We start from the raw sequence: 24636 nt of genomic DNA on the forward strand, positions 1-24636 counted from the left end.
CTCGGTTTAACATCTAATTCTTGGTGGACTTGGTGGATGATAAGTCTAGGGAAGGGAGTGCAGATAGTCTCAGTCATCTCATTATCAAAAAGGAGGAGATGTTGGGTGTCTTGCAAAGCATTAAGGTAGATAAGTCCCCAGGGCCTGATGGGATCTACCCTAGAATGCTGAGGGAGGCAAGGGAAGAAATTGCTGGAGCCTTGACAGAAATCTTTGCATCCTCATTGGCTACAGGTGAGGTCCCAGAGGACTGGAGAATAGCCAATGTTGTTCCTTTGTTTAAGAAGGGTGGTAAGGATAATCCAGGAAATTATAGGCCGGTGAGCCTAACGTCAGTGGTAGGGAAACTATTAGAGAGGATTCTTCGGGACAGGATTTACTCCCATTTGGAAACAAACAAACTTATTAGCGAGAGACAGCATGGTTTTGTGAAGGGGAGGTCGTGTCTTACTAATTTGATTGAGTTTTTTGAGGAAGTGACGAAGATGATTGATGAGGGAATGGCGGTGGATGTTGTCTATATGGACTTTAGTAAAGCCTTTGACAAGGTCCCGCATGGCAGACTGGTACAAAAGGTGAAGTCACACGGGATCAGAGGTGAGCTGGCAAGATGGATACAGAACTGGCTCGGTCACAGAAGACAGAGGGTAACAGTGGATGGGTGTTTTTCTGAATGGAGGGATGTGACTAATGGTGTTCCGCAGGGATCAGTGCTGGGACCTTTGCTGTTTGCAGTATATATAAATGATTTGGAGGAAAATGTAGCTGGTCTGATTAGTAAGTTTGCGGACGACACAAAGGTTGGTGGAGTTGCGGATAATGATGAGGATTGTCAGAGGACACAGCAGGATATAGATTGGTTGGAGACTTGGGCGGAGAAATGGCAGATGGAGTTTAATCCGGACAAATGTGAGGTAATGCATTTTGGAAGGTCTAATGCAGGTGGGAGGTATACAGTAAATGGCAGAACCCTTAGGAGTATTGACAGGCAGAGAGATCTGGGCGTACAGGTCCACAGGTCACTGAAAGTGGCAATGCAGGTGGATAAGGTAGTCAAGAAGGCATACGGCATGCTTGCCTTCATTGGTCGGGGCATAGAGTATAAAAATTGGCAAGTCATGTTGCAGCTGTACAAAACCTTAGTTAGGCCACACCTAGAATATTGTGTGCAATTCTGGTCGCCACACTACCAGAAGGACGTGGAGGCTTTGGAGAGGGTACAGAGGAGGTTTACCAGGATGTTGCCAGGTTGGAGGGCATTAGCTATGAGGAGAGGTTGGAAAAACTCGGATTGTTTTCACTGGAATGACGGAGGTGGAGGGGCGACATGATAGAGGTTTACAAAGTTATGAGCGGCATGGACAGAGTGGATAGTCAGAAGCTTTTTCCCAGGGTGGAAGAGTCAGTTACTAGGGGACATAGGTTTAAGGTGCGAGGGGCAAAGTTTAGAGGGGATGTGCGACGCAAGTTTTTTACACAGAGGGTGGTGAGTGCCTGGAACTTGCTGCCAGGGGAGGTGGTGGAAGCAGATACGACAGCGACGTTTAAGAGACATCTTGACAAATATATGAATAGGAAGGGAATAGAGGGATATGGGCCCCGGAAGTGCAGAAGGTGTTAGTTTCGGCAGGCATCAAGATCGGCGTAGGCGTGGAGGGCCGAATGGCCTGTTCCTGTGCTGTACTGTTCTTTGTTCTTTGTTCTAAAGAATTCATCTCTGACAGTGCAGCACTCCCTAAGTGCTGCATGGAGTGTCAGTCTAGATTTTTGTGCTCAAGTCTCTGGACTGGAACTTAAAACTACAACCCTCTGACTCAGAGGCGAGAGTGCTACCAACTGAATCACAGTCAGCATTCACGCCCTCATAGAATGACCCCAGAAGCTACATATAGGTTTAATGTTCCTCAAACATCCTTCTTTTCAGATATTCATAAGGTCTGAGTATTATGACTCAAGACGTGGGCAGACTTGTCTTCTGTTTCCATTGAGAATGTGGTTCATCCTCAATGATTCTCCATTCCTTTGGCTCCCTTGTGCTCTGTGAGTTAACTAGTGTCATATGCTCACTAACTCTATCTAGTTGCACTGAGGTAGAAGTAAAGGGCTGATGCATAGTAGCAGGAGAAAAAGCAAGAGACCGGAAAGAGAGAGAGAGAGAGAGAGCAGCGGGAGCAGAGGTTTTAAAAGTGCGCCAAAAGGACAGAGTTGGAGCCGGAGTGAGAGAGAGAGAGCAGTGGGAGCAGAGCAGGGGAAAAATCAAAAAGTGATATCAGAGTGACGTCAATATCAACTGGGAGAGTAGGGAAACAGAAAGCCACCCGGGTGAGTATACTTTTAAATTAATTTAGATCAAATATAAAATAAGTCTTGATAGATTCATTAGTGTATAAACTAAAAACTAAAGGGGATTTTATAATTTATAATACAGAGTGAGAGTGTGCCTAGCAGGGAGTGTATTAGTTCAAATTAGAACAACTTAATACATAAGCTGTATTAAGTATTATTAGGGTTTATCAGAATTCGTAAGGTTTACTCATATTAGTAAGGTTTATTGTTATTGACAAAGCTTTATTAGCATTGATAAGGTCTGTTACAAGTAGGAAGGTTTACATATCTGTGTAATCAAGAAAAGTATAATTTTAGTTGTAGGTGGTACTAGCATTTAATAAGCACAGTAAATTCTACTATTCGTAAGAATTATTCTAAGTTAATTAAGAAAGTAATTAAGGTAAATTAACCAGTAGCAAATGTAACAATGGCAGGACAAGTGTTATGTTGCAGCTGTGGTATGTGGTAGCTCTGGGATGCCAAGGCGATCCAGGACAAATACGTCTGCAGAAAGTGTAAGCAGCTAGAGGAATTCCGGATCAGGATTATTGATCTGGAAGCTGAACTGCAAACACTGTGCAACATAAGGGAGGGGGAGGAATACTTGGACACTTTGTTCCAGAAGATGGACACCTCTTAGAACAGGGTCATCTGTTTTGGTCTGCAGTGAGAGACAGGAGGATGTGACCGTGAGTGAGGCAGGTTAAGGGACTGAGCAGACAGTAGTGGAGGAGCCTCAGACTTTGCAATTGTCAACTAGGTTTCTGGTGCTCTCAACCTGTGTGGACGAAAGCGAGGTCTGCAAGGTCGATGAGCAGACTGGCCATGTCACTGTGGTACAGGAAACCATTCAAGTGGGGGGAGCAAAAAGGAATGTAGCGGTAGTAGGGGATAGTATAGTGAGGGGGATTGACACAGTTCTGCGCAGTCAAGAGCGTGAGTCCAGAGGCTGTCTTACCTACCCGGTGCCAGGATTTGGGACATCTGCACAAGGCTGGACAGGAACTTGGAGAGGGAGGGGGAGAATCCAGTTGGCGTGGTCCATGTAGGTACCAACAACATATGTAGGACTAGGAAAGAGGTTCTACTTAGACAGTATGAGGAGCTAGGCACCAAACTGAAGAGCAGAACCTCAAGGGTAATAATCTCCAGATTATTACCTGAGCCACATGCCAATTGACAGAAGGCACATAAGATTAGTGAAATGAATAAGTGATTCAAAGACTTGCGTGGGAGAAGTGGGTTTCGGTTTGGCAGGCACTGGCACCAGTACTAGGGAAAGTGGGGCTGTACCGTTGGGATGGTCTGCACCTGAACCATGCTGGGTCCATTGTTGTAGCAAACTGTATAACTAGGGAAGTAGAGAGGGCTTTAAACTAAACAAGGGGGAAGAGGGATCAAGCTTGTGTAGTTGTAACAAATCCAGCGGTAGAGTCAAGGCAGGACAGCAGAATAATAATATGGGAAATGAAGGTCAGAGAATGGCAGGAAGGGACAGAGAGAAAAAACCTAAAACCACACTAACAGTGGAGACTAGATGTTACAAAGATAACAAAACGACAAAACTGAAGGTTCTGTATTTGAGTGCACATAGCAGACATCACAAACTGATAGCGCACATTGAAGTAAATAAATATGATCTGATAGCCATTACGGAGATGTGGCTGCAGGATGACAAGGATTGGGCCTGAATATTGAGGGATATATGACCTTCAAGAAGAATAGGAAGAGAGGTAAAGGTTGAGGGATAGCACTGTTAATCAAGGATGGCATTGTACAATAGTTAGAAATGACCTTGGTTCAGGATATCAGGATGTAGAATCAGTTTGGGTGGAGATGAGGAATAGTAGGGGAAAGAAGTCACTAGTGGGTGTGGTCTACAGGCCCCTGAACAGTAATCACAATGTAGGAAGAAGTTCTTCTTTGGCCTCCTTATCTCGAGAGACAATGGATAAGCGCCTGGAGGTGGTCAGTGGTTTGTGAAGCAGCGCCTGGAGTGGCTACAAAGGCCAATTCTAGAGTGACAGACTCTTCCACAGGTGCTGCAGAGAAATTTGTTTGTCAGGGCTGTTACACAGTTGGCTCTCCCCTTGCGCCTCTGTCTTTTTTCCTGCCAACTACTAAGTCTCTTCGACTCGCCACACTTTAGCCCCGTCTTTATGGCTGCCCTCCAGCTCTGGCGAACGCTGGCAACTGACTCCCACGACTTGTGATCAATGTCACAGGATTTCATGTCGCGTTTGCAGACGTCTTTAAAGCGGAGACATGGACGGCCGGTGGGCCTGATACCAGTGGCAAGCTCGCTGTACAATGTGTCTTTGGGGATCCTGCCATCTTCCATGTGGCTCACATGGCCAAGCCATCTCAAGCGCCGCTGACTCAGTAGTGTGTATAAGCTGGAGATGTTGGCCGCCTCGAGGACTTCTGTGTCGGAGATACAGTCCTGCCACCTGATGCCAAGCATTCTCCAGAGGCAGCGAAGATGGAATGAATTGAGACGTCGCTCTTGGCTGACATACGTTGTCCAGGCCTCACTGCCATATAGCAAGGTACTGAGGGCACAGGCCTGATACCCTCGGACTTTTGTGTTCCGTGTCAGTGCGCCATTTTCCCACACTCTCTTGGCCAGTCTGGACATAGCAGTGGAAGCCTTTCCCATGCGCTTGTTGATTTCTGCATCTAGAGACAGGTTACTGGTGATAGTTGAGCCTAGGTAGGTGAACTCTTGAACCACTTCCAGAGCGTGGTCGCCAATATTGATGGATGGAGCATTTCTGACCTCCTGCCCCATGATGTTCGTTTTCTTGAGGCTGATGGTTAGGCCAAATTCATTGCAGGCAGCCGCAAACCTTTCGATGAGACTCTGCAGGCACTCTTCAGTGTGAGATGTTAAAGCAGCATCGTCAGCAAAGAGGAGTTCCCTGATGAGGACTTTCCGTACTTTGGACTTCGCTCTTAGACGGGCAAGGTTGAACAACCTGCCCCCTGATCTTGTGTGGAGGAAAATTCCTTCTTCAGAGGACTTGAACGCATGTGAAAGCAGCAGGGAGAAGAAAATCCCAAAAAGAGTGGGTGCGAGAACACAGCCCTGTTTCACGCCACTCAGGATAGGAAAGGGCTCTGATGAGGAGCCACCATGTTGAATTGTGCCTTTCATATTGTCATGGAATGAGGTGATGATACCTAGTAGCTTTGGTGGGCATCCAATCTTTTCTAGTAGTCTGAAGAGACCACGTCTGCTGACGAGGTCAAAGGCTTTGGTGAGATCAATGAAAGCAATGTAGAGGGGCATCTGTTGTTCACGGCATTTCTCCTGTATCTGACGAAGGGAGAACAGCATGTCAACAGTCGATCTCTCTGCACGAAAGCCACACTGTGCCTCAGGGTAGACGCGCTCGGCCAGCTTCTGGAGCCTGTTTAGAGCGACTCGAGCAAAGACTTTCCCCACTATGCTGAGTAGGGAGATTCCACGGTAGTTGTTGCAGTCACCGCGGTCACCTTTGTTTTTATAGAGGGTGATGATATTGGCATCGCGCATGTCCTGGGGTACTGCTCCCTCGTCCCAGCACAGGCATAGCAGTTCATGTAGTGCTGAGAGTATAGCAGGCTTGGCACTCTTGATTAACTATACAAGAAGAAATACTGGGTTCTTGTGATAAAGGAACGGCAATAATCATGGGTGATTTTAATCTACATATAAACTGGAAAAATCAGATTGACAATAGTAGTTTGGAAGAGGAGTTCATAGAATGCTTTCAAGATAATTTCTAAGAGCAGCATATTCTGGAATCAACCAGAGATCAGGTTATATTAGATTTGGTATTGTGTAATGTGACAGGATTAATTAATGACCTCAGAGTAAAGGCATCTCTAGGAAGCAGCGACTATAATATGATTGAATTTTACATCCAGTTTGAAAGAGAGAAGAGTGGGTCTAAAACTAGTATTTTAACATGAATAAGGGCAACTATGTGGGCATGAAAGCTGAGCTAGCTGAAGTGAACTGGGTTACTAGGCTTGGAGATAGATCAGTAGGGAAGCAGTGGCAGACATTTAAGGGGATATTTCAGAATACTCTGAATAAGTATATTCTTAGTATAAAGAAAAATTCTAAGGGGTGGGCCCACCATCCGTGATTAACGAAAGAAGTTAAGGAAAGCATCTAACTTAAGGAAAAGGCATACAATTGTGAAAAGATGAGTAGCAGTTCAGATGATTGGTCAAGATATCAAGAACAGCAAAGAATGACTGAAAGGTTACACAGGAGAAAGAAATTAGAGTATGAGAGGAAGCTAGCTAGAAATGTAAAAATGGATAGCTAGAGTTTCTACAAGTATTTGAAAAATAAAAAAGTAAAGTGAGTGTTGGTCCTCCAGAGAGTGAGGATGGGGAGCTAATAATAGATAATAAGGAAATGGCTGCTGAAATGAACAAATATTTTGCTTCTGTCTTCACTATCGAGGATACAAAAAACATTCTGGCAATAGTTGTAAATCAGGAGCTGGAAAGAAGGGTGGAACTTGGTGAAATTACAATCACCAGGGACGCGGTACTGAGCAAACTGATGGAGCTGCTGATTGACAAGTCCCTGGGTCCTGATGGACTTCATCTTAGGGTCTTAAAAGAGGTGGCTAATGAGGTAATAGATGCGTTGGTGTTAATTTTTCAAAATTCGCAAGATTCTAGAAAGGTTACATCAGACTGGAAAGTAGTTAATATAACCCCTCTATTCAAGAAGTGGGGGAGGCAGAAAACAGGTAACTATAGGCCAGTTAGCTTGATGTCTGTCGTCGGGAAGGTGTTACAATTGATCACTCAGGAAGTTGTAGCTGGGCACTTAGAAAAACTCAAGGTAATCGGGAATAGTCAGCATGGTTTTGTGAAAGGGAAATCATGTTTAACCAATATGTTGGAGTTATTTGAAGCAGTGACATGCGCTGTGGATAAAGGGGAGCCTGTTGACGTACTGTACTTGGATTTCCAGAAGACATTTGACAAGGTGCCACAAAATGGTTATTGCGCAAAATAGAAGCTAATGGCGTAGGGGGTAACATATTAGCATGGATTGAAGATTGGCTGGCTGGTAGAAAACAGAGAGTATGCATAAATGGGTCCTTTTCTGATTGGCAGGATGTGATGAGTGGAGTCCCCCAGGGTCTGTGCTGGGGCCTCAACTTTTTGCAATTTATATCAATGACTTAGATGAGGGAAGCGATGACATGGTAGCTAAATTTGCAGATGACACAAAGATAGGTAGGAAAGTATATTGTGAAGAGGACATGAGGTTGCAGACTGATGTAGGTTGAGTGAGTGGGCAAAAATCTGGCAGATGGAGTATAATGTGGGAAAATGGGAATTTGTTCACTTTGGCAAGTAGAATAAAAAATCAGAGTATTACTTAAACGGAGAACAACTGCAAAATTCTGAGGTGCAGAGGGATCTAGGTGTTCTAGTGCACGAGTCACAAAAAGCTAGTATGCAGGTACAGCAAGTAACAAAGAAGGCTAATGGAATGCAATCTTTATTACGAGAGGAATTGAAAATAAAAGTAAGGATGTTATGCTTCAATTATACAGGGCATTGGTGAAACCACATCTTGAATACGGTGTACAGTTTCGGTCTCCTTATTTAAGGAAGGATGTAAATTCTTTGGAGGCGGTTCAGAGGAGGTTTACTAGATTGATGCTTGGAATGACCGGGTTGTCTTATGAGGAAAGGTTGGACAGTCTGAGCTTGTTTTCACTGGAGTTTAGAAGAGTGAGGGGAGACTTGTTTGAAGTTTATAAGATCCTGAACGGTCTTGACAAGGTGGATGTGGCAAGGATGTTTCCGCTTGTGGATGAGTCCAGAACTAGGGGGCACTGTTTTAAAATTAGGTGTTTCCCTTCTAGGACAGAGGTGAGGAGAATTTTTTTCTCTCAGAGGGTTGTTCAACTTTGGAACTCACTGGAGGCAGGAACGTTGAATATTTTTAAGGCAGAGGTAGATAGATTCTTGTTAGGCAAGGGTATCAAGGGGTATCAGGGGTAGATGTGAGTGTGGAATTTGAAACACAAACAGATCAGCCATGATCTTATTGAATGGCAGAGCAGGCTCGAGGGGCCGAATGGCTTACTTCAGCTCCTAATTCCTATGTTTGTATAAAAAGGCAGCAAGCTTAAGGGGGTTATGGCATAGGAACATGGGCCAGGAGATCTTTGCAGAAACAATCTGTTGAGCTTGAGTTTGACTTCCTCTCCCTCTTCATTTTCCTCACTGTTCCCAGAGAAGCACCAATTATAGGGCATCCATGTTGAAATTATTATTATGGAGATAAAATGTTTGGTAAAAGAAAGGAAAGCAGGCATTTGGGTAAATATTGGAGAACTGTTCCGTGTATTAAATGTAAATTGCTTGGAATCTGGAATTTTCTTTGAAGATAGGCCCCAGGGCAACACGTTCAGTGCCATGATTACTGCCAGTCCAGTACAAGACGTTCAATTGTATCCCTCAAAAATACAAAATAATAAATGCTCCCTTCTGTGGAATTCGGTAGGCTTTCATACTAATAAGCAGAAACATTTGATTTCTCTGTAAGAATAATGAATGGTTGATAAGTTTTATTCTCACACATGAAATTTGTGAAGACAGACTATTGAATGAGATTGGTGTTTTAGGAACATTTCAAAGGAACTTCTAGACTTTTGAGCCCACACAAACCCAGCTGTTGGCATTGGTCCTCGAAATGACAAATGAAGGAATAACCATTTCTTTGTACTTTATCCCCTGAGATACTGCAAGCTGCTTTGGTCACTGGTATTTTCTTCTGGGAATTTGGCAGAGATTAGAAACCATCCTCCTTTTAACTTTAACAGAGGTGATTTTTTCATTTCTTAACCACCATCTGCAAGTTAAGAAACAATATCCCTTTTTGTTTCGGCTCTTCCAAAGAAATAAGGAAATTGATCTTCCCACCATCACAGCTGAGTCTCAGTGAGGATTGTTCCTGTCTTTTGGTAAATATATATGTAAAGTTTACTGAAATAGTTCTCGAACTGAAATTCAGTCTGTTAATGTCATTTGCAAAATTAATTTGTAAAATATGTGAGAAGAGGATCATTGCAGGATGAAAATATCAATCCAGCTATTTCTGGTGTATATTTCATCACCTGTCATTGCAAGTTAAAAGCGCACGTTTTATTTAGAACAAAGTATGTGTGAATTAATAATGGGAGGCACTAGACACAAATTAACAATGACAGGGACTAGACGTAAGCAGAGTAATAATTCAAGCCACTTAACAAAGGCAAAGTATAGACTAGACATGGACAAAGTAATAAACAGAGCAACAAATACAGATTAATAATAGGAATGCCATTGGTATTGTCTTAGATATTTGTCCTATGGATGTCTTGACAAAATGATAAACATACTGAATTATATAGCATGACTTTTACTATGAAATATGTACAATATTTTTTAAAATTAAATTAGATATCCTCTATTATTGATTGAATATTGTATAAATTGCCATACTTCAGTAAAGGTCAAAAGGGCAAAAGTCAAACAATTTTTGTTTATAACTAGTCAATCTCTGTGGCAATGGAAAATTTGAAGAGACGTAAAAGCAGGCTGCCGATTTGCTGTTACTCATTTTTTGCAAGCAGTAGAAGTTAGAATTAGCCCCCGAAGGGTCAAGACTAAAAGCTGAATTTTCTGTGGACTGGGATGGGGATGGAGGCAGGGTGGGGGGTGGCATAAAATGCCATCCCAATTTTGTCCATGGCAGAAAACATGGAGTGTGGAGATCAGAGGGTGATGTGGTGCACTGGCAATTAAGATATTCAAGAGGACTATTGACAGCAATTTTACTTGTGGTTTTAAATTTTATTAACCACGCATGGGATTCACGGGGCTTCAGAGGCTCGCCTGGTTGAAGGAGGCAATAAAGAAGTGAGAGCTTATTGCTGGCTGAAAAGGGAGGCCATTGGGAGAGGCAACATCGACTACCAAGCAGGGTGGACAAGGGAGGGCATTGGGAGAGGCAACATCGACTTCCGGGTAGGGTGGAGAAGGGAGGACATCGGGAGAGGCAACATTGACTACCAAGTAGGGTGGAGAAGGGAGGGCATTGGGAGAGGCAACATCGACTACCAGGTAGGGTGGAGAAGGGAGGGCATTGGGAAAGGCAACATCAACTACCAGGCAGGGTGGAGAAGAGAGGGCATCGGGAGAGGCAACATCGACTACCAGGCAGGGTGGAGAAGAGAGGGCATCGGGAGAGGCAACATCGACTACCAGGCAGGGTGGAGAAGAGAGGGCATCGGGAGAGGCAACATCGACTACCAGGCAGGGTGGAGAAGGGAGGGCATTGGGAAAGGCAACATCGACTACCAGGCAGGGTGGAGAAGAGAGGGCATCGGGAAAGGCAACATCGACTACCAGGCAGGGTGGAGAAGGGAGGGCATCGGGAGAGGCAACATCAACTACCAGGCAGGGTGGAGAAGGGAGGGCATCGGGAGAGGCAACATCGACTACCAGGCAGGGTGGAGAAGGGAGGACATCGGGAGAGGCAACATCGACTACCAGGCAGGGTGAAGAAGGGAGGGCATTGGGAAAGGCAACATCGACTACCAGGCAGGGTGAAGAGAGGGCATCGGGAAAGGCAACATCGACTACCAGGCAGGGTGGAGAAGGGAGGGCATCGGGAGAGGCAACATCAACTACCAGGCAGGGTGGAGAAGGGAGGGCATCGGGAGAGGCAACATCGACTACCAGGCAGGGTGGAGAAGGGAGGGCATTGGGAAAGGCAACATCGACTACCAGGCAGGGTGGAGAAGGGAGGGCATCGGGAGAGGCAACATCGACTACCAGGCACGGTATAGAAGGGAGGGCATAGGAATTGTCTGAGGAGTGGGGGCAGCTGCAGCATTTCCCATGAAGCTGATGACACCAGAGGCATGTCATGAGAAAAAGTCTAGGGTTCAGAATAGGCCTGGCATCCCACAGTTTTCCAATTGTCAGAGACCTAGACTGTCACAGCTTCCGTCAGGTGCTCAGATGCGTGTGTGCTATACTCACCAGGTCGTGTGCCCGAATCTAACTGCAAGCACATACCCACTGAAGTGCGAGTTTCTGTGTTGGTGGAGGGTGCAGGGGTATGAGGTGACTCTGGACCCTCTGAGGCTCCTTCCTCCCCCTCAGAGGTGGCAGGCTTTCCCATAGTCTCGCAGGCTCTGCGAGTAGGTACTGCGTCACCTGCATGAAAAGACAGAGACATTGAAGGGTTAAGGCCTCCCCTCCCGACATATCACACACCCTTACTTTGGAGATCCCTGTCGGCATCGGGTACCAGATGAGCAGCATGGCTCCATAGCTGCAGATGCACCCTTGTGCCCCATGACGACAATATTTACTGTCTTGGGAGGGTTCCATCCACAACACTTCTTCCATTCTGGGCTCAGCCAGCTACATGGCCTCTTCCTCCATCAGGGTCAGGACATGGGGAACCAGTCTTGGCCTGCTCTCTGCGATTGTGTGCAATCTTCTCCTGCAGACACATGGATGAATGCTGTTGGTCCCCACAGCGAGAACAATCCCAAGACGTTTGCTGGTATTAAAACAAAAGTGCTGGAAAATATTCAGCAGGTCTGGTAGCATCTGTGGAGAGAGAAGCAAAGTTAACGTTTCAGGTCAGTGACCTTTCATCTGTGTGCTGGTGTTTGTCCATCGGTTACTAATAGGGGCACACAGATGCCTCCTGCATCTAACCCCTTTTCAGGGACCTTGTGAAGGTCTGCAATGACAAACAGCCTCCTTTCAGGATGATTTCACCATGCCTCAGGCAGTTTGTCTGCATTCCCCAACCCTGTGCCCAAGTCTGGATGGGCAACCCCTCTCCACCCAACGCACCCTTGTGCTATTCCAGATGCAAGATCTAAGAGCTGAAGGCTTTAAGAGGTACTCACTTTCACTGCCTGGATAGGTCATTGAGCCACTTGTGGCACTGAATTCAGGTCCTTGATGTGACCGCATGGCTGCAGACCTTTTCCACTATCTGCAGCCAGGCTTGCTTGGTCAGGCTTCCTGATTATCTCCTCCCGTCCCTAGGGAATAGTATGTCCCACATTTCCTTGCCAGCCTGAGGCATCACCGAAGTATGGGGCCACCCAGGGTCTACTGTCAGCCCTCACACTGCAGCCATTCAGAACTCTGCCAATCCCCTCAGTGCACACAGCAAGATTGAATGCTGGTTGGGCAGCCTTTTAAAAATGGCACCAGCACCAGTCGCGGCATCAGCTGACGCCAGCATCTCTGCCTCTGCCCTCACCAGTGACCACAGAATTGGTCGGCCCCCTCACTTCATTGCTCTAAATTGGCCGGCCGCCGCTGCATTGTATGTGGCCAGCTGCCCTGGCTCCAACGGTGGACAAGCTTCAATAAAATAAAATCCGGCTCCAAGTATAGTCTTCAGACAAAGTATGAGTTAGAGGAGAGGAATAATTGCACCACAGCATGTAAACAGAATTAAGAGCCTATTTCTGTCCTGACTCTTATATAAAAAGGTGATACTTAAAGTTTATATTCTGAAATCATATCACTCCAGACTGCCGAAAAGAAGCGTAACAGCTTGAAATAGATTGCCCTGACTAATAAGAAAAAGTCTTAAATATAATAAAAGCAGCACCTAATAACAAAATAAGGTGAAAGTAGAAAGGGAGCAGATAGAGAGGAGACAAGGGGGAGAGCAGCAAGGGATGGCCTGGGGACAAAGGAGAGAAGAGAGGCACAGAGGAGAGGATAGGAGAGAAGAGAAGGAAGGGCAGAAGGTAGAGTAGAGCTTTTGATGAAAAGCTTGCTCCAAGCACCGAATACAATACATAATACATATAGCATGGTTTGAGTTCAAGAATGTTAACTCTGCCAAACAGAAAATATTGATCTGCAAATTCAAATGTCTTCACTAGTAATTTATTCCAAAGGCTTATTATTTGCATAAAGATACCTAAATTTCTAATTTTTACCTTTTATCTTTGAGTATGTGAATCCTTTGGAAGAGTGAGCAAAAATCCCTAATTTTTACTTTTTTAACATTGTTTCGCTTAAAAGTAGGGAGCATGTGTGATTTCAAAATATGGAACCTCCTGTCCCGATGCCTAATTTAAAAAAAAATGATTAATATGAAAGTTCTTCAAAAAGTCACTACAGACATAGCTTCTCCTACTGACATAGCATCTTGCTGTGAAGTAGAGTGTGCCATTTGTAGCACACTTGGTGCTGTGCAGAAGAATTAGCTGGTAAAATATTCATTCTTATTTTAAGCGCATGGTGATGCTGGAATTTTCATGGAAGGCTGCTGTTCTCACACAACTGTTACCTGTTGTAGGAGGAGAGAGAGGCACTGTGGAAGGGCAGCAAGCTACAGTTATCACAGCTTGCCATACCCAAGAAAAATCAAACAAATGAAAACAAATGTCTTCTTCTGCAGGACATTTTGGAACTCTTCCAGAGGGTTCTCCACGGTTAAATATTGGCAAACATAGTGACCGTATTTCTTTCAGATTATTGCTTGAAAATATGTGGTTGGGAACATCCTTGCCACAAGTTAACTAATTTCACAGGCCTCCAACATGGTTTAATTTAAATTTTTCACAATTACACAGTCGAGGAAAGTAAAGGACCAAACTGATTGCATTGTAAGTTGTAAATGATCTGGTTTCACTGCAATGTTTTTGAATGCCTGCACAAATTTCCATTTTACAAAAGGAGTTCAAAAATCATTTCATTGACATGTATTATTCAACTGACCAGACTGGATTCAGATGTTGCAGCTTTCTAGCAAGCTTTCTTGCTCTGGTGGACTATTGACATTAATGTCACAGAATGGCAGCATTGGTTATATTTACAGTCATTTGCCAACCACCTCAGTATCAGAACAAAGGAATAAATAGGGAAGGAAGAGCTGTCTAAATGATAAAGAGAAACCTGTAGGGGTTAAAGTGGCTCTCACAGAGTCTGTCATCTGGTTAACTTGTATATAAAAGAATTAGCCAAATTACTTGACCTTCATATAAATAAAAGCAAAATACTGCGGATGCTGGAAATCTGAAACAAAAACAAGAAATGCTGGATTCACTCAGCAGGTCTGGCAACATCTGTGGAAAGAGAAGCAGAGTTAACGTTTCGGGTCAGTGACCCTTCTTCGGAACTGGTACTTGACCTTCATGTTGACTTCTGGGACAATCAAGCTTACAAATGCGTTAAATAGCAAGAAAATGTTTCTTTGCCATACAGCAGCTACATCTCTGTTTTCCAGTGGCAGAAGGGACAGTAGCTAGAGAGCACCGATCTAAAGCTAAAGATCTAGAGCTGAGATGAGGAGCGAGCTATTATGATTTGGAATGCATTGCCTGAAAGGATGGTGGAAACAAATTTAATCGTAACTTTCAAAGGGAATTGGATAAACAGTTTTAGGGAAGAAAATTGCAGGGCTATGGGGAAGAGAACGATGGATAACAAAGGAAGTTAAGGAGTGTATCAAATCAAAAACAAAGGCGTACAATGTGGCGAAAACGAATGGTAGGCCAGAGGATTGGGAATTTTTTAGAAACCAGCAGCGGATGACTAAAAAACTAATAAAGAGGGAGAAAATTGATTGAGAGTAAATTGGCAGAAATATAAAAACAAACAGTAAGAGCTTCTATGGGTATATTAAAAGGAAGAGAGCTAAAGTAAGTGTGGGATCCTTAGAGGATGAGACTGAGGAATTAATAACAGGGAAATGGCAGATAATTTAAACAAATATTTTGCATCGGTCTTCATGGTGGAGGACATTATAAACATCCCAACAATAATAGATGAGCAAGGCATAAATGGGAGGGAGGAACTTGTAATAAGCTCTATCATGAGGGAAAAGGTGCTGGACAAACTGATGGGACTAAAGGCAGACAAGTCACCAGGACCTGATGGCCTGCATCCAAGGGTTTTAAAAGAAGTGGCTGCAGAGTGGCTGCATTGGTCATAATATACCAAAACTCACTGGATTCTGGTAGAGTACCAGTGGATTGGAAAACCGCTAATGTGACACTCCTATTCAAAAAAGGAGGGAGACAGAAAGCAGGAAACTACAGACCAGTTAGCTTAACATCTGTTATTGGGAAAATGCTAGAGTCTATTATTTAGGAAGAAATATCAGGACATTTAGAAAAACATAATGCAATCAAACAGAGTCAACATGGTTTTATGAAAGGGAAATCATGTTTGACAAATTTGTTAGAGTTCTTTTAGGATGTAACAAGCAGAGTGGATAAAGGGGGACCAGTAGATGTAGTGTATTTGGATTTTCAGAAGGCGTTTGATAAGGTGCCACATAAAAGGTTATTGCACAAAATAAGAACTCAGGGCATTAGGAGTAATGTGTTGGCATGGATTGAGGACTGGCTAACACACAGAAGGCAGAGAGTTGGGATCAATGGGTCTTTTCCAGGTTGGAAAGCCGTAACTAGTGGGGTGCCACAAGGATCGGCTCTCGGGCCTCAACTATTTACTATCTATATTAATGACTTAGAGGAAGGGACAGAGTGTAGTGTATCCAGATTTGCTGATGATACAAAAATAGTTGGGAAGGCATGTTGTGATGAGGACTCAAAGAATCTGCAAAGGGATATAGATAGGTCAGGTGAGTGGGCAAAAACTTGGCAGATGGTGTTCAATGTGGGAAAGTGTGAGGTAATCCACTTTGGTAAGAAGAATAAAAAGGCAGATTATTATTTAGATGGAGAAAGACTACAAAATACTGCGGTACAGAAGGATCTGGGTGTTCTTGTGCATGAAACACAAAAGGTTAGCATGCAGGTGCAGCAAGTAATTAGGAAGGCAAATGGAATTTTGGCCTTTATTGCTAGGGGGTTTGAGTTTAAAAATAGGGAAGTCTTGTTACAACTGTACAGGGTGTTGGTGAGGCCACACCTGGAGTATTGCGTTCAGTTTGGTCCCCGTATTTAAAGAAGGATATACTAGCATTGGAGGCAGTTCAGAAAAGGTTCACTAGGCTGATTCCTGGAATGAAGGGGTTGTCTTATCAAGAACAGCTAAACAGGTTAGGCCTTTATTCATTAGAGTTTAGACGAATGAGAGGTGATCTTATAGAAACATATAAGATTTTAAGGGGGCTTGACAGGGTAGATGTTGAGAAGATGTTTCCACTAGTGGGGGAATCTCAAACTAGGGGACATAGTTACAGATTAAGGGGGCACACATTTAAAACTGAGATGTGAAGGAATTTCTTCTCTCAGAGGGTGGTGAATCTCTGGAATTCTCTGCCTCAGAGAGTTGTGGAGGCTAGGTCACTAAATGTATTTAAGGAGGAGGTAGATAGATTTTTGAAATCTCTGGGAGTCGAGGGTTAGGCGGAGCAGGCCCGAAAGAGGAGTTGAGGGCTGGGACAGATCAGCCATGATCTTATTGAATGGCAGGGTAGGCTTGAGGGGCTGAATGGCCTACTCCTGCTCCAATTTCTTATGTTATTATGAAAGAGCAGGGGAGTGGGACTAATTGCATAGCTCTTTCAAAGAGCTGGCGCAGATATGATGGGCCGAATGGCGTCCTTCTGTGCTGTGAAATTCTATGATTCTACATGCACAAACAGTCCTTGAGTACATTTCTGCATTGAGTTTTCAGATTGATAGTGGAGGTGGGTCTGAGACTGGGTGCAACATTCATTCTGGCATTGTGGCCCTGAAATAAGACTCTGGAAACTAGCATGTCCTCGAGTATTATATCTTAAATACGTTAATGCACAAATATTTAAATGCTTCCTAAGGAATTGTCCATTCAGTAATTGTTGAAATATGTTTGGGGCTTTCATAAAATGACTTTAGATAGGACAGTTCCAAGAAATCCTCTCGATAAAAAAAATCCAAAAATTTTACAGATATTTACAAACTACAATAGCATTTTGCTGACTCCTTCCTTGAAGATATAGTCAACCAATTAACGATATAATTTGTTTAAAAAGCGACCCTATATGAGGTCACTATCATTTTACTGCATGTAAAATGCAAATCGACAGCAAAATGCAATTCACACGAAGAAAGTGTACTTTTCTATATGGTGTAAAGGTGGTTGAGTATATCTTCCTCCATTTGTTGTTAGCAAAAGAGTCAGTGTGAGTATAAAACAAGTTTCTGTGTTATGTCCGGATTCTGACATTTTCACTAAGATTAGTGAATGGAAAAATATACCTCAGGAAAATAAAACTATCTGTATTTGCACAGAATGTAAACTTTCAGGTCATTATGTATTTAATTTTTGTTAATATGTTTAAACAAAAATGGGCAAAACCTAATGTTTTTTGACTTTTCCCATAACCCTTATATATGCAACTGCAAATCAAAAGACTTTCTATATTTGAGTCATGTGAAATCTGGCAGCAGCTTCAGCCTTGACCTGGAGCATGGAACTCTTCATCTATATCACATTCCACAATTCTGGGGAAACATTGCTAATGGCTCCATCACGCAGCATCATGCTGCACAGTGAATATACAAGTGAATTTAGGGACAAATAACTTTTAATACAGATCGCATTTTCCAAGAAATTTATTTAAGGGAACCAGTCAGAGCTTTGATATGCGGTAAATGGCGATGCCAGCAGATTTAAATGATCATGCAACATAGCTGGAGTGTATTTACTTAAGCTCTTCCCGGAAATGAACACTAGGAAATTCTCTGTCTGTTTTCAGTCCCTTTATTCAAGCTATATTGACAGCTGTGTATTCTCTGTCCAAACCCCAGTGGTTGAACTTTTGCTTTGAGCAGGTTTTTTTTCTTGTGTGGCTTCTCAGTCAATACCCTTGGTTTCTACAGCTGGAACGCATCTTTTGGATTGGTTGTTTAGACTGAATTATGGTACTGTTATCATCAGTAAAATGCTCTTATTTATAACTATACTTTAGCTGTCATGAGAAAGACATCAAGCTACAGTCCACTAGTCCAAGCAATGCAAAACATTAATCTCCAAAGTAGAAGGCCATAAGTTCATGTTTCAACCTCAACTGTTATTTGAACTCATCTGCTTTTGTTCAGTATCAGTGAGTATTAGATATGCACATCTGGGCTGCATGATGTTTGTCTCAACTTAACTGTGCTATGTAGCGTCTTTCGTTTTGAAAACTACAGGATGTTGTGATGAGCATGACTGCAAATTCTGGCTACGCATGGATATCAATTCTGCTGTTCAGAATTCTGCTGTGTAAAGTTTATTCTGTTTAATCACTTTGGTAGAAGATTTCCTCTCTTTGCAATTTGTAGCGAAATTGCAATGTGAGCATAAACAATGGCCCCGATTTTAACTCCCCTCATTTGGTGTAAACCAGGCCTAGAGGGTAGTTAAAATAAAGTCACTTACCCCTCCCACCTTGTAAACTCGCTGCCTTCCTACCATGTCATGATGTTAACCTGCTCTTTCGCACAGGAGAACGGAAGACCCACAGGAAGGCAGTGGGGTCCTTCCGTAAATATGCAGATTGGATCTGATTATATCATTGGAACCCAATCTACAATTTTAATTGGAGGCCTGGGTGGGGAGAGCAGTGATAGCTTTTCCATCCAACAACACCTGGCAGGAAGGGGATCGTGAGCCAGAAGAGCCCAGCAGGTAAGTGCTAAAAAATATAATTTTAGAAGCCTTGGGCCTTCCTTACACCGGGCTCCCCTCCCCACCATCACCTTCAGAGCCCTGCTTAATATCGCATGTACAGCCCCACCTTTCTCAATCACCTCCAGAGTTCCCCCCACATCAGTGAACGGCAAGGAAAGCAAACAGATGGTGATTGTGAGGACTGTGGTTGTAAGGATTGTGGGACTGTTGATTTATCAGCAAGAGGAGGATAGTTCTTGTATTCATTTCTTGTTAATTGTTCTGGCTGTTGGATGGACTGGTGGTTGATCCTGCTCTTTCTCTTCTATGCTGTTCTCCCTACATCTCTTCTTTCCACCCAGGTGGTGGCCAGGGCTGATCCTGCTGTGCAGCAAAATTGTTCAGTATGCAGCCTACGGCAAGAAATTTGGAGAGCTGGTCAGGGCTGTCTGATCGAGCTCCTTCAGAATATTCCAGGCAGCAGAACTTTTGTTTGGAGCACGATGATGATCTGTTCAATGAGAATTCTTGTGGTAGCACAGCTCTCATTATAAGATACTCTGCATCTGTGCGTGGATTCCTGACAGGAGGCATGAGCCATGTCATGCCAGAGGCGACATGAGGAAAAACTTTTTTACACAGCGAGGATCTGGAATGCACTGCCTGACAGTGTGGTGGAGGCAGATTCATTCGAGGCCTTCAAAAGAGAATTGTACTATTATCTGAAGACAAAAGGTTTGCAGGGTTACAGGGAAAAGGCCACGGTGTGGGACTAGGTGAGTTGCTCTTGCAGAGTTCCAGTACAGACACAATGGGTTGAATGGCCTCCTTCTGTGCAGTACCCGTTCTATCGTTCTATGATTCTATCACCAAGCAATCAGCCTCTGACCTGATGGTCTGGGTAGAAAGGAGATTGCACAGAGAACTGGCGCAGGATCAAGGAATCATGGCTATTGCCAGGCTACTGGGCACAGACATGCATTATGGATTGCCTGAGATCATAAACTAGCTCTGCACCGACTGAGTGGGATCCCTTTCTGTTGAGGAGGAAGCCAGGCAGAATAATGTGAGTGCAGTATATGTTCACTTGCATACAATGCAGATGAAGTGTACTGTTCTCTCATTCTGCTTTGTTTGTTCCATAGTACAGCAGACGCAGGTGTTCATCCTGGAGTAGAGAACGTAGGTCACTTTGTTGATGCAGCAGTGAACAGCAAACAGTGAGATGTCACTGCTGCGTGGAACAACCCAGTAGCATAAACTTAAGGGCCAGGATGACCTGGACAGCCATGGGCACTGCAGTCTGTGTCCTGGTTTGGAGCTCCAGCTGTAGCCGCAGCAGGTGACCAAGCTCATTGATGAAGTACCTCACAAATTGCTCTTCATTATGAAAGTTGTTCCCTGATGGCCCATTCTGAGTTAGGCCTCCTATGCAGCATCCTGCTCCTTCCTCTTCTATCAGCTGCTCCTGCTGACTGCTATCTTCTTTGGTACTGCCCTTCTCCTCCAGCCCCAAAGACAGACTTAACTGACCATTTATAAGTTAAATAAACTATTTGCAATGCAGCCAAGACGTCCAGCACGAGTGCAAAGTTGTTCCCAGAACTCTCAAAGTAATGGAACAGAGAAAAATAGCCAAAAAAGGCCCAGAAGTTGACTAGCAGCCTAACAAGCCAAAACAACTAACTTGTATGGAGGGATGAGCTCATTAGTTAGTGCTCCTGCAGGAGCCTTGTTGACTTGGCAGATTTATCATCTGGCAGGTCAGGTGATGGGGCAATCCAATTTTGTGAAACGGTCATACCATGTGCATAGGACTCTTATATCAATATTAAAATGAACTTCTTTGCATCCTGGATGCCTGATCCAATATGATGGGTAATGCACTTCTGGGGCTGGATTTTGTGCTGGAGGCCAGGCCGAAAAAGCGGGTTGACCCCGCCTCTGCATTTTCTCGGCCCCCTGGACCGATCCTCCGGTCTTTTTGTGTCAATGTTTTAAGAGGCGGGATCCCCGTCCCTTTAAAAGGACGGGGATCCTGCCTCCAAGAGCTGTCGGCCAATCAGAGGGCTGGCAGCTCAGTATTGGCAGCACCACTGTAAGCGGTGGCCACTGCCGGTACTGCAGAGGCCTCAGCCCCAGACCCAGCTGTAGAACTCCGGACAAGAGTTAGGTGAGGCAGGGTCGCTGGGGCCAGTCCAGAAGGCCCCAATGAGAGGGTGCTGGGGGATGTTCTTGCGCTATAGGGGGAGGGGGTGTCCCAGGGAGTGAATTGGTTCCCAGTGGGGATCCTCCGTAGGGGGTTGGGGGTGGGGGCGCCTTGTTTTACAAGGCCTTGTCCCCATGCGGCAGAGGATCCTCCCACTACTGGTAAAATCCAGCGGCAGTGGGAAGAGGCCCTAATTGGCCATTAATAGGCCACTTAAGGGCCTCAATTGGCCTCTAGGCGTGAAGGCAGTCATCAGCCTATCCCGCCCCGGGAAAATCACTGGATGACAGGGAGGCTACAGGCATCGCATCCAGTCCTGGTGACTTATCAACTTTAAGTGCAGCTAGCCGAGCTAATAGCCTCTCTTTATCAATGTTTAGCCGATATAACGTCTCAACTACCTCCTCAGAACTGAACACTGGTTGGAGAGTGAGATGCACTAAGGGGACTCCTGCACTACCTGCCTGGTCTTCCTTGACTACCTGGTGGTCATCCATTCCCTCCCTGCTTGTATACCCTTAAGTTGAAGGGTAACCACATCTATAAACGTGCTATCCACCAAACTCTCAGCCTCACGGATATACCGCAGTGACTCCTGTTGCTGCTCAAACTCCGAAACCTACAGCTCAAGCTGCTGCAGCTGACAACACTTCCTGCACATGTGGTTATCCAGTACACAAGAAGTGTCCTGGAGTTCCTACACAACAGGATGTGCACTCCATGCGACTGAGCTGCCCTACCATGCTTCTATTTATTAGACTATTAAACCTACCAGTTAAATAACTAAAGACTCACCAGCTACTCACCATCCAGCTGTTTCTCTGGTGCAGACGTCATTTTCTTTTATAGGGAGGTTAACTGAAATGTTTTACTTAACTCTTATTATCTGAAAACCTTAGATTTTAATTTAACGAAAAATTCAGAACTTTGTTATTACTGTACCTTGTTATTTAATTTTAACTTTATCGCCTAGATTTGATTAATTGAACACTGATTGTAAATTATCAAATTGGCCTTAGTTGTGTGCTAATTAATTGATCTAATCTTACATTAAAGTTGATTAATTTGAATAAAATTATGTTAAAATAAAAATTCAAAGCTTACCAGTGTCCTCCCCACAAATGACTCCTTTCCCCGTGACGTCTCCACGTCTCGCCATTGCTCCTCTATCCCGCTGTGCTTTGCTGCTCTGCAGGACAAAGTACATGACTGGGTGACAAAAAGGGGAGGAGATGTGAGAGAAGGGCTCAAGAGGGGGCAAGAGAAGCGGGGAAAAAAGGTAAAAATAATAGCCTCGGTCAGGAACAGCAGCCAAAAATTCCACACACAAATGGACACAGGGAGAATTCAGATTACATGGTTAAGTTCAGGATAGATATGTCCTCGTTATAAACAGAGGTTAGGGAGGAGACAATATGAAGCTGTCCAAAGTTAAAGTCAGAGGTCTTGTGTGCAATGAGGTTGACATGTAGATAGGGAGGAGTCAGCTTGGAGCTTGAAAAACAAACCAGTGTCTGGGTTCGGAGACAGTTGTGGAGGCTGAGTGTGTGTAATAGCTGTTTGAGGTGCAGATTGTCAGTAGGCACAATACTGAAGGTTGTCCAGTAGAAAATGGGGAGGCGAGGAGATACGGAGAGTTGATTATGAGCCAGCATGGATTGAACATGGGGTCCAACGAAGGTGAGAAATGGCCTTAGGGATGTCTCAGGACAGCTTGATGGATTAATACAAAACTTGGCATTTATTTCCCATCTGTCCAACTGGAGCTGGCACTGAAATACGCCCCATCCGTCAGCTGGAGCTGGCACTGAGTTACTCCCCAACAGTTTTGGCTGGAGCTGGTATTGCACTATTCTTCAGCTGTCAGACTAAGGATGATACTGTACTACTTCCCAGCTGATTGATCGAACTGGTGAGTCTCAGTACAGTTAATGAATCTCAACCAGAGTGAGGTTTGTTTACTGTACACTGCAATTTACATTGTTTATGATTTTAAATGAAATTATAATGTAACAAGAGCATAAGAAAAATATATTAATATTTCACTAAACTCATTAATAGCAGAGCCAACACAGGCGCCTTTCCCATCTTTGTACCCTAATAAAAGCTGAGTGCAACCTTCAACAGTGTTCCCAGGTGGTTGCATAGTGGGATACTCTCTGGTGCTAAACTAATGCTAACAATAGCAAAATGGCCTGACTAATGGTTAGTTTTTGCTTTGTTGGGGCAGTATTGTACCCACTATCCTACATCTTAAACTAGAGGGGGGTATCACTGTGAGTAGTTGGATGCCTGAAATGGTACAAGCAGGGGTCGTCGCATTAGAAATTGCAGCTAATCTAATAAAAAAACCTACAATGTCTGAATGCCATCTGCTTTCTCAGGAGTATGAAGTAATATACGTTGCAACAGCAAAACTGAACACAAAAAACAAAACTATAGCAAAAAGTTTTGTTAGGTCTCACCTGCATTCTGTACTGTGTGCCTGATTTACAAATGACTGAGTTTTGAATCGTTTTTAACTGTGCTTTTGATGGCTGGACTTACTAGCTAAAAGTGAACATAAAACAGTTTGTAATTATTCAGCTGGGTTTGTTGGAAGTTGACAACATACCAAACTTGATAATTAATTCAACAACCAAAAAAGCTAACTGAAAATAGGATGGTGGGTCACATGTTATAGAAAGTTGATCTCAAGCTGATTTCTGTGCCTAAATTTTGATAAGTTCTCAAGATTGTATAATTCCTGCAAGGAGATAAAGGAGGGGAAAAAACATAAAACTCCTCCTTAAAACAGAACCTGACTAAAGTCAGAAATAGATTTCCCTTGTGTTTTTTTTAATCATCATTAGGCCTATTCATTCACTAAATTTGCTAGAGTACAAGAATAGGTAGTCCAAGTTATATCTGAGCACTGTCAGTCCCTTTGCTTTAAAACCAGTAATAATTGCTACAAGGTGAAGACACAACTTACTAATAGAAGCGATCAAAGTATAATTTCATTAACAGATTAAGAGCACTCTCGACTCCAGATGTCAACATCAGAGCTAACATTCACCACTACCATTAAGTTTTACACTTTGCAGTCAAGAAAGTATATAAGGGCCGATCTTCTGTTTCCTATGACTGGTGGTGCCGGAATGGATTGGGCAATCATGGGCAAGGAAATGGGCCAACAATCACAGGTATACAGGGGGAAACAGTGGCATAGTGTTAATGTCATTGGACTAGTAATCCAGAGGCCTAAGCTAATGTCCTGGGGACATCGGGTCAAATCCCACCAAGGCAGCTAGTGGAATTTAAATTCAATTAATTAATAAACGCAATTGATTAATAAAAATCTGGAATTGAAAACTAGTCTCAGTAATGGTGCCATAAAACTATTGTCGTAAAAACCCATCTCGCTCACAAATATCCATTAGGAAAGGAAATTCTGCTCTCCTTACCTGGTCTGGCCTACATGTAACTCCAGCCCCACGGCA

The 24636-nt window shown here is 43.8% G+C and overlaps 1 protein-coding gene across 5 annotated transcripts in view; it reads left to right on the forward strand.

Moving 5' to 3' along the window:
* stard13b (StAR related lipid transfer domain containing 13b) overlaps positions 1 to 24636 on the forward strand; it is a 617921-nt gene that overhangs the window by 149886 nt on the left and 443399 nt on the right. The window contains exon 1 of one of the 5 annotated variants that reach the window (XM_068033492.1): positions 18901 to 18963. The exons of the other annotated variants lie outside the window; for them this stretch is intronic. The gene's annotated coding sequence lies outside the window, so the exon portion shown is untranslated. Of the gene's footprint in view, positions 1 to 18900; positions 18964 to 24636 lie in introns of those variants that run through there. 5 annotated transcript variants of the gene reach the window in all.

This window comes from Heterodontus francisci, chromosome 6 (genome assembly GCF_036365525.1).
Source record: "Heterodontus francisci isolate sHetFra1 chromosome 6, sHetFra1.hap1, whole genome shotgun sequence".
Classification (NCBI taxonomy): domain Eukaryota; kingdom Metazoa; phylum Chordata; class Chondrichthyes; order Heterodontiformes; family Heterodontidae; genus Heterodontus; species Heterodontus francisci.